The following is a 9,669-nucleotide window of genomic DNA, read 5'->3' as shown; positions in this document are numbered from 1 at the left end:
TTTTTCATTTTTTTTTTCATTTTTTTTATATAACAAGGGACCTAGCATAGTGATGACCATATCCCAATTCTTTTTTTTTTAAAGATAAGAGAAAATGAAATACAGATAAAGATAAAATAAAAATGCAAGTACAAAGGCCATGGTGTAAGTACTTTACCGCTTGATTCTTCACAACTTGTATGTCTTGATATCATAAACTTCTCGAACTCTCATCCTTGATAATCTTCGCTCTTGTACATAAAGTCTTCAACTTGTAAAAATTCTGCTCCTTGTCTTGTTGCTTTACTTGAATCTGAAATCTGCTCATTTCTGTACTGTTGCTTGTAAACCGTGAACGTCTTCAACTTTCCTTCGAATTTGTGATGCTCCTCTTGTTGATGATGATGGTGTTTCTATGGACCTGTTGGCGTGGAGAGATAAAGTGGATGATGCTAACTGCGAACAAGATTACAAGTGGTATGTAAGTTAGCAATTTGATGTCACCATCATGATTGATAAAATAGCACTCAAGAGATCAAAATAGTGTTTCTATTGGTGGGAGGTTGGGTAGCTCACCATTCTACCCGGAGTTTACGAACGGTGACACGCACTCTAAAAGCACAAATTTAGACAGGTACAAAGAAGTGAAGGTCGGTGCCTCTCATGATGTAACATGGGTAGTCTCCACTATAGGGGACCACTACTCTAATACCGAATCCAGTCTGCACCTCATTTTCCACTGGGATGGTTAAATCCAACTTTAACTCTCATACAAGTAAGAAACCCGTTCGTGTTCTCTGTCATCTCTAAGTCAGTCGCTCTTATGAGAATCTCGATGTAATCTTAGCGACATGTATACTATGTGACTCTAAACTAACTAGAAGTTGGAGCTTTTTATTCACTATTTTACACAAAAGTTGAAAATTTTCATGAAAAATTTACAATGCAAATGCTCAACCACTCCCCCACACTTAAACTTTACATTGTCCTCAATGTAAATTGAGTCATCCAAAGCAAGTCAATGTGGGAAATCCTACATGATAATGTGACAAGAAATCAGAAAAATTAAATGCAAGACAAGAAAATCTAAAAAACAAGACAAGAAATAAAAATAAGACAAGAAATACTCATCCTATGGGTTGCCTCCCATTTAGCGCTTGGTTTAAAGTCGTCGGCCCGACTATCTCCTTGTTTGTTACGCCTTAGCCGGCTTCCACAACATTATGGAAATCCGATTGAATGTTACTCAAGTGTCTCCTCGCCTCAAAGATGTTGAAGTGAATGACCTCTTCATCGAACCCCATAGTCAAGGTGCCATTGTGGACATCAATCTTCGTTCTAGCGGTACTCATAAATGGTCTACCCAACAGTAAAGGTGTAGACGAGGATGGATTCACATCACTCATGTCTAAAACGTAGAAATCCACTGGAAATATTAGTCCTTTACCTGCACCAAAACATCCTCAACAATCCCTTTCGGGTAAACATTAGATCTATCGGCAAGTTGAATAACTATGCCGGTTTTCTTAAGAGGACCAAGGTTAAAGCATCATAAATAGAAGTAGGCATAACATTAATGGAAGATCCTAAATCTAACATAGCTTTTGTAAACCTCGTTTTACCAATTGTGAAACTACCGGGATCTCTCAATTTAGGTGGGAGTTTCTTTCGGAGATACGCCGAAGCATTCTCCCCCACACTCATTACCTCATTACCCGTTAGCTTGTGTTTGTTAGCGAACAATTCCTTTATACACTTTTCATAGCGAGGAGATTTCCTAATTACTTAAGTGAGTGGTATATTCACTTGGACCTTCTTAAAAACATTCCAAATATCCCTATCTTGTTCCACCTTCCTATTAGATTTAACAAACCTACTAGGAAATGGTAGAGAGGGAACATAAGTAGAAACAAGAGGTTTAGGCATAGATTTATGTACCTCGGAAGTTTGGGGGAAATCAGCATCATTTTCCTCCAAAATTGGTTCATTTGGGGCTTCTTCTTTACCCGAATCAGTAATTTCAGGTTGCATAAGTCGTGTACCACTTCCAAACGTAATAGCATTGACACCATCTCTTGGGTTAATAGGTTGGGAAAGGAGTTTCTCACCATTTTGTGCATGCAACTGATTAATCTCCTCGGCCATCGAACCAACTTGTGTTTGCAAGTCCTTGACCGCATCCTCCGTTCTTTGGATAAAAGATTTCAGCAACTCTTCCATATTGGACCCTTGATTTTGAGGTTGTTGTTGTTGTGGTTGACCAACTTGTGATTGCAACGCCTTAATTGCGTTATCTGTTTTCTGCTGGTTTAAGTTCGCTAGTTGTTGATTTTGCTGTACCACGGACATTAGAGCCTCCACCAAAGTAACCGTCTTTGCCAATTCTGAATTTTGGTCTTGTTGCGGTTGTTGCACTTATTGTTGGAACTCACTCGGATGGTTGTAAGAAAAACTTGTACTTGCAACTTGCTCGTAAGTGTTGGAGTAAATACCATACGGCTGAGTTGAGAATATAGAATTGACATGCTCTACGTTCTCATAAGATGGGCGTGATGGTTTTACAACCACTACTGCAATTTGTTGCATCATTGCCACCATATTGCTCATTTGTTGACGTAATTCAATAATCTCGTCAACTTGATTAACTCCCTTGGTAGGTGGTTCTGATCTACGACTTGAAAATTGTTGAGAATTTGCTGCCATACTCTCAATCAACTCTCTAGCATGTGTCACCGTCTTGTTCATAAGTGCACCACCACTTGCAGCGTCAATAAGATTCTTATCACTTGCTTGGAGACCTTCATAGAAGTATTGGATAATCATTGCATCATTAAATTGGTGATGAGGGAAGCTTGCTACCAATCTCTTGTACCGTTCCCAACATTCATACAACGATTCCCCCACACTCTGTTTCATCCCACAAATCTCCTTGCGAATTTGAGTCGCTTTCGACGCAGGAAAATATCTCTCCAAGAAAAGTTTCTTCAACCCATTCCATGTTGTAATACTACCAGGCAGTAAGTAATATAACCAATCTTTAGCTGCATCGAGTAAAGAGAAAGGAAAAGCACGCAACATTCCTTCATCTGCATTAGCCCCATTAGGTATCATGTTTGTCATCAACCATTGAAACTCCATAAGATGCTTGTTCGGATCTTCCCATACACATCCATGGAACTTTGGTATTTGACTGATCAACCCTAACTTGATATCAAAAGTGGAAGTTGCTTCAGTACACCATTGTTGTTGATCCAACTTCTAAAAAGCTAGCTCCTTGAGTGTGCGATTTGCATCACCTATTGCTTCTTCTTCTTCTTCTTCAACTAGTGCTTCTTCTACGAATGGAACCTCTTGTTCTTCTTCTATTTGTAACTCTTCTTCCACTTCTAACTCTTGTGCTTCCGTCGTGTCTTGACTTGGTTGGAGTATTGTGCCTCTTCGAGTAGCTATCCCGCACCTTGGATAGTTCCAATCTTTAGAAGCTAGGGATTAGGTACCTGAAAACAATTCTCTCAAACAAGTGAGAAACAAGACAAGAAAAAAAAATCAAATATGAAAGCAGAAATGATGATAAGAAACTAAAAACTTAATAACAAGCCGTATGCCTCCCCGGCAGCGGCGCCAAAATTTGATCGTTGTCGTATGCGTCAAAAATAATTTCACTTTCTTACTCAACTAAATTTAAATGAAGTATGTGGTAAGAAGGAGTTCGTTCCCACAGAGAGGCTTTTGTTGTTATAAAATTTCAGTTTCTTAGTAACTAAGGGGGGATTTTTGTTTTATCTAAGCAATAAAATAGAGCAAAGCAAATAAAATAATTTGAATAATTAATAAAGAGAAGATATTGGTCATGGGATAGTATCATTCACAAACATGTATTTTCATCAATGACTAGAATTGGAATTTTAATCTCTCATTTACTAAAAGTCCTAGGATATCTTGATGGCAAGTTTATCCCGCTAATTCCCTGATTTCATCACAACCACATTAAAAGATGCATATGTGAATTCTTCATGTAAAGTAACTTAAAGTGTAAAAGCACAATTAAGTTCAACTCCCTAAAATCTTTAAGTTTTATGGAGTAATACTATTCAAGGCAATCAAACGTGTAAAAGCACCAATTCGATTTAACCAAGGTTATAATTCATTTGTGACTAGTAGGATATATCACTACAAGCACTACCCACAATTATGCTACTTAGAATCAGGGATAAACAACTTTTTCGTATTGAAAACCCTAATATAACTTTAGAAATGAATGCAAATCGGATTGATTCCGGACTCAACCAAACAAACAATCAAATCATATAACAATATAAACCATGAATCATAAACAATAAAGTTGAGACAAAACTAATTCATTGAATCAAATATCATTTGTGAAATCCACTTTATCCCATAACCAATAATAATGTTTAGTTACTCATAGTAATGAAGTTCATCATAATAATTTTCATAAAATAAAGAAATGAAAAATATACGAAAGCAAACCCTAGTAGAATCGCCGCTCTCCTCCAAAACTCCAAGTAGAAAAATACGTGATCCCCAGAGTTGTAGAAAACTTTCCTTTTTGTAGCTCTTCTTAGGTTAAGTCTTCAAAAGATTAAGTCCAATCTCCAAAGTCCAATAACAAGATATCCACCAAGTCCATATCTGAGGAGTACCCAAGTGAAAATATGTCCCAAAAGAGGTCTCCGGAAAACGGGTACATGTGACGGAAGTTGACCAAAAAAGTGACCGGAAAAAGTGTCTCAGGTGACCGGAAAAGTCCACCCGGTCACCGGTCAAACAGGCTAACTCGGGAAGTCAATTGAGTCAATTCTGAGTCAGTCAACTCAGCTGAGTCAGGGGATTAATCAGAAGCTGAGTTGAATGAGTCAGGGTCTAACTAGCCTTGGCCTGAACCATTGCACAGGCTTGAAGTTGTGTTGCACCATCATTGTGCTTCACCAGTGCAAATCCATCCACTATGACTGTTCATCCTGCAACTGCAACTGCATCACAACTCTAATATATAGCTGCATCTGCACTAGATCACCAACAAACATCTTGCAATATCTTGCTCAATCTCAGCTTTCTTTCAGCACCAACACTGCTGTTGCAACCATCAGAACCCATTAAGCTCATTATTCCTAGCCAGCACCTGCTGCAACTCCTGTTCCTTGTATCTGCTCAACATCTCAGGCTCTAAAACAGCTACAAGCTCAACAAGTCTCAATGCCACTGCCATTATAGTAACGTCAGTTCATCCACACATATCCAGCACACTGACATCTTAACCTGCAACTGCATCTTCTCAGTCTAGTCTTGCTTCAGCTTCAACTCTGTTGCAGAAGAACAACTCCAATACCTCGAAACAAAGACAACCACCATTATATTACCGCAGCACCGACAATTGCTTGCAACAACAACAACTTCATTTTGCCAATGCAATAATCCTACACAATCATCTACACAACTAGCAGCATCAACTCGACTTCAGTTCATACAACCCTTCAGCCAAACCACCAGCACTTTCCATCTACTCTATGAATTCAGTTCTAGACTGCAACTTCACATACAACCTCAGCATCAAACACAGTCTAATCCACTTTCATTTCAGCTCCACATGCTTATCACTCAATTGCAGCCAACTTCAATGTCATTCCCTGTAATTTCAGCCCACTAATCTTCATAACAGCACATAAATTGAGCCATTCCTCCATAACCTGCACCTTCTTGCAACCTGCCATCACCTGCAACCATTACACTTTCTTCTTGTCTCAGTTGCAATTGCAGCTGCAAAACTCATCCAACAACAACAACTGTTGGAAAACGATTAATAAAAAAAATAATTTTTTAAAGTTTTAATAAAAAATTATAATTTATTGTTTTAGTTTGCGAATGAAACTTTTTAGTCCCACATCGTGGAGTTTCCAATTTTTAGTAGTTTTAAGAAACTATATAAACCTTTTAGTCCCACATCGGGGAGTTTTTCTTCTTAAGTTGTATTTGTCAATTATATAAACAAATTCACTATTTTTGTAAAATCTAGGGGAAAGGGGTTGCTCTATATTTTAGAGGGTCCCCTAAGGGAAAATATTTTTATTGCATTTCTTAAGAGTTCGCGATTTTCCTTAACGGTTTTTTCGGAGTTGCCAAGCTCAAGTTGAGCATCTACTACATATGCTAGTAGTAGGTATAGTAGGGTGTTTTATCCTGGAGATATCCGTCCTGTGAGGGCTATAGCATCACTCTTGAGTGTAACCGGGCGCTAATGTCTTAAGGGAAACGTGTTGAACATGTGACTCACTCTGTTTTTTTCCAAAGTTTTGCCTTGTTGCTGTTGTGGAGATATGAGAAGCTCGTTCGTTTCGTCAATCGAACAATTCCATTATAAAGGAGATAAGTATCCATAACTTTTGCTTATTTGATTTTTTCTTTATTTTAATTATTGCACCCAACAATCTTAAGACATTAGAATTTTTAATAATCGAAAATGGTTGGTTGATTTGTGAATCATGGATGTTAATTGTGGAGTGAAAAACAAAAACAATTTTTTGGTCAGTTGTAGAGTTTCGAGGTTATCTCTTAAACTAGAAGGAATTTCGATGAACCCTTTTGACACAACGTGGTAGACATCCTAATAGTTACCCATGTAAAATTTCAGAATTTTTGGAGTTGTAAAAGTATTTTTTTGATATTTTACAAAAAAGACAAATGTTCCTGAAAAATTCTGACGGGCAAACTTTTGTTGTTAACTAAAGTATTTTTTATGGGGTAATCATGAGTTTTTTGATATGGTGGTTCAAACGAAGTTTGTAAATCTAGATATTATCTTCAAAACTCATATTTTATCTTCCGTTTAGGAACTAAGGTTTGTGAGATGTGGTGTATTAGGTGATTGGGAAATTACCGTGTCCGTGGTCAGAGTATAAACGAAGATTGTGACATGAAATTGAAAAGGAACATGGCTACCAGGCGCATGTGGATGAACACAAGTCTTCCAAAGCTGACAAAGGCGGGAATATCAAACACAACTCTAACCGTAGTCTTCATAAGAAAGGTATGTTTCGTAAAATTGAATCCGGCGTTACTTTAATTAAGGGTGATTGTTTTGTTTGTAAAATTCCGGGCCATACGGTAGTAAAGTGTAGACAACATAAAACCTTAATAAGTAGAAAGTTAATGCTAATTTAGTTGAAACAAATTAGAACGAGTTCATTGACATGATGTCGGAAGTTATTTTAACAACCAATGTGAGAGACCAGAAGGTGGACTCTGGAGCCACCAAGAATGTTTGTTGAAACATAGACCTGTTCACCTCCTATCAGAGGATAGGGGATGTCGAGAAACTCTTTTTGAGTAACTCATCTGCAATAGAGGTTGCATAAAAGGAAAAGGTCGAGCAGAAGCTCATATCTGTAATACTCTCACATTGAATGAAGTTTTCATGTTCCAAGCATATGCAAGAATCTTGTATCTTGTTCTATTGTAGATGGAAAAAGATTTAAGATCTTAATTTTTCTGAAAAACTTGTTGTAACAAGGCAGTTATTTTTTAAGCAAGAGTTATAAGACTTTGGGTCTATATAAGCTTAACGGAAAAAACTGATGATGTGAACATAGTTGATTCTTGTGCTTTCTTTATGTGATTGATTGTTTTATGTGGTAAGCTTGTAACTGTAAACTTATAAGTCAATGCTTAACTGGATAGCATAGGATGCGTACCCAAATTTAGTTTGGACTTTGAACACAAAAGTGAAATCTGTGAAGAATCAAATTTGCTTTAAAACCTTTTAGCACAAATGTTTAGAGTAATTCTAATCCTTTAGAATTAATTCAGTTAGGCCTAGATGAGTTCAACCTAGAATCACTGTGGTAAAAGATGGTTTATAACTTCCGTAGATGATTGTACGAGGTACTGTCTTGTATACTTGCTTAGGGATAAGGATGATGCCTTGGAATCCTTAAGATGTATAAACTTGAAGTTCAAAACCAATTAGAAGCCTTGAACATAACAACTGTATCCTTAAGAAGATGATAATTGTCATGTTGATTAGTTCAGGATTACCTGCGGCCTTGTGGTGGGAGGCAGTCATGTTAACTAGTATATCCTTGATGCAGGGCATACTACAATTACAGAAGATTCCGCTTAGAGGTTTGGCTTCCATGGTTTCCTAGTTTCAGTCTTTCTTATTTTTAGGATTCTTTTAGATTTCCTTTTAGTTTTCTGTTTCCTAGTTTAGTTATTCTTCAAGCCTATATAAAGGCTAGATTAAGTCTTGTAAGAGCTATCTATTACTCAATCAAATTATTAAACACAAAACTTATCTTTCTCTTCTTGCTTTAATTCTCTTCTCTTCTTGCTTATAGCAATCTAGTATTGCTTTCTTTTACCTTGTTCCACATTAGTTGGTATCACCCGCTTAGTTTTGGGTTTTTCATCCTATCACTTGATCCTTTACTTCGCTTCCGCAACACCTTTTCATTCCTTTTAAGTACACAAAAAAAAAAAATGACTGCTCAACCAGTTACTCTAGCAGCAATCGAAGCTCTCATCAAATCTCATACCGAGATTTTGGCAAAAAACATTACTGAAACTCTTGAGAAGTCCATGGAGGAAAAATTGGGGTTAAGAGATAACAAGCTTGAAGCAATGCAGAATCAGCTTTTCAAGGTTGTAAAACACATAAATATAGATTTGGATATGCCTGAGCTTGTAGACTTAGAAGAAAAAACTAAAAACGATACACTTCAGTTTTTACAGAATGATGAAGTACCTAAAGATGTATTGCGTACTTTAAACATTAAGAAACCGCATGAAGGGTTCATAGGTCATTCAAAGAAGAAGCTAGTTTCTCCTACACTCGACAGTGATGATGAAGATGAACGTGAGAACGATCTAGAGAAGAATTGGATTGAAGAACGACGTTTAAAAACTGGTCACAACCCTTACAGTTCTTTACCCGAATATAAGCTAAAAGCTGATATTCCCAACTTCTCTGGAAATTTTCGTATTGAAGAACTAACTGATTGGTTCTTTGAGGTAGAAGCTTTTTTTGAATTTATGGAAGTCCCTGAAGATTCTAAGGTCAAACTTGTGACTTACAAGCTCAAAGGAGGAGCTGCAGCCTGGTGGGATAAGATCTGTGATGATCGTAGAAACGCTAAAAAACCGAAAATACGTACTTGGACACGTATGAAAACTTTGATCAGGGATAAGTTCTTACCTAAAGACTTTATGCAGCAACTTTTCATCAAATTGCAGAACATTCAGCAGGGGGCACGCACTGTTGAAGAATATGTGTCAGATTTTTATAATTTGGTGGCACGAAATCAACTCAAAGAATCTGAAGAACAGTTAGTTGCAAGATTCATTGAGGGGCTGAATAGATTAATACAAAATGGTATGACTCATTCAGTTTTTACTATGGTCGAAGCGGTGCAGCAAGCTATCAAGATAGAAAATCGCCTTCTTCGTTCTTTTAGGACTTATCCATCCAGACAAGGGCGTTATCAAAATAATTCCAGGGGTACCAATTCATCTCAAAACTTTTCTCCAGATACTGTTTTGACTATTCCCAGGCCTCCTTATGATGATGTTAGCCATTCACATCGACAACCTAGCCATATTGTGCCTTATACTCCACCTCTGTCTACACCTATCTTAGCCAATCCAGTTGATCTTCAGCCGCGTCAGCAGTCTCAC

This window comes from Papaver somniferum, chromosome 10, assembly GCF_003573695.1.
Source record: "Papaver somniferum cultivar HN1 chromosome 10, ASM357369v1, whole genome shotgun sequence".
In the NCBI taxonomy this organism is placed as follows: Eukaryota; Viridiplantae; Streptophyta; class Magnoliopsida; order Ranunculales; family Papaveraceae; genus Papaver; species Papaver somniferum.
This window is presented reverse-complemented; position numbering follows the sequence as displayed.